Below are 1,676 nucleotides of genomic sequence, written 5' to 3'. Positions count from 1 at the left end.
CTGCCCGCTTTGTGCGGACGCGCGGCCTCGAGAGCCCCCGCCTCTTGGCCCGACTGACCGCTTGGCCGGGCCCGGCCCAGCTTTGCCCGGGGCTCGCCGGGCTGTGAAAGACGAGAGCAGGGGGGGTTGTGAGGTACGGGAGTAGTGAGGACTAGTGTGGCACGTGGAGGGTGGGGGTGGAACCCAAGGCACTACACCCAGGATGGGTAGCCAGACCTCAAGACCTGGGATTCCTGGGTTGTCCAGCTTTTTCCAGAAGGGACAGGAAAAGATGTTCCACGAAACCCCAGAAAGCTGGCTAGGTCTCCTCTTGGGTGTGGAAGGGGCAAGAAAGAGCAGGCTTTGATCCGAACTCCCAATAGCGATGTTGATATTTGAATCAATTTAGCGAGGGCCTGGACCTGCCCCACTAAGTGAGCCTTTAAGCTCCCACGCCAGGGTTTTGGGAGGGGCACGATAGGTAGGAAAACATAAATTACAGTTTCACCTCCCCAGCGACAGCCCCAGCTCCTACTGAGTCCAGCCACTTCCCCTGCCTCTCTGGAGGCTGCCAGGGTGTTGATGCTGCACGTTAAGGCCATCGTGTGGCTGCCCTGTCAGAAGTAACCTGGGTGGTGGTTACGATTTAAAAAGAGTCATTAGGACTTAGGCTGAAAGTACATTTGCAATAAAAGAAGATTGTGTTAGTGTAGTGCTGGTGCCTGCAATTTTACCCCCCTGCCAAGGCCAGGAAATTCTGCCATGTTTCCCTGAACACCTATAACTTGGTCCTCTTGTGTGCAGGCAGTATTCCATATTATTACATGTGGTGCTGATTTTTAATGAATATTATAAAACTTTGGCTCGCTCTACTGAGAGAAGGGTCATAAATCCCCCTGTAAAATGGGCACCAGCATATGCTGAGGAAAGCAGTGAAGCATCACCCTGGGAGTCTTGTGACATCAGCCCAAGTGTTGCTCTGAACCACCTTGTCTGAGGGCAGAGTTTTAAAAGGCCCCATTTTGAGTGTCTGTGTAGAAAGGCAATATATGGTCAAAAGCAAGCTGAAGGGGCCAAGCTAATTTTTCTAATAGCATTGCAGAGCCACGACGTGTAGATCTGGCATAGGACTGGGAAATTTTCTCTGCTAATGCCTTTGGATTTCCAGTGAGGGAAAAGTCTCAGAGCCAGGAGTGGTCCTTGGTCTCCTGACTCTGGGTCTGATGCCCCTTCTCACATACCACCCTGATTCGGAGGTCCCTGTACACCCCTCCCTGGCAGAGACAGTATACTGACCCCTGGTCTGCCCTGGCCCACCCATTTCTTGTGTTTTTATGGGTAGCTATGTTTCTGCATTCCTCATTCCTTTAAGTATGTGAGTGTTGGTGAGATGACTATGAACGTTAATAGAAACAATAAACGTTTTTCTCACCAGTGCCTGGCTTGAGACTATCTCTATAAAGGTTGGGTAAATTCCTTTCTTTTCAAGCAGGCCATGGGGAGTGGAGTTGGGCACATCAGTGTGGGAGGGTGGGGAAGGGCTCCAAGCTGATTTGGCCATCTCACCAAAAGCCAAACCCACTGCCATCAATTCTGACTTAGGGCAACTTCATGTGTTACAAAATCAAATTATTCATTAGGGTTTTCTGGTGGCACAGTGGTTAAGAGCTTGGCTACAAACTAAAAGGTCGGCAGTT

The sequence above is a fragment of the Trichechus manatus genome, unplaced genomic scaffold (genome assembly GCF_000243295.1).
Source record: "Trichechus manatus latirostris isolate Lorelei unplaced genomic scaffold, TriManLat1.0 scaffold00211, whole genome shotgun sequence".
Classification (NCBI taxonomy): Eukaryota; Metazoa; Chordata; class Mammalia; order Sirenia; family Trichechidae; genus Trichechus; species Trichechus manatus.
Note: the sequence above shows the minus strand (reverse complement) of the source record.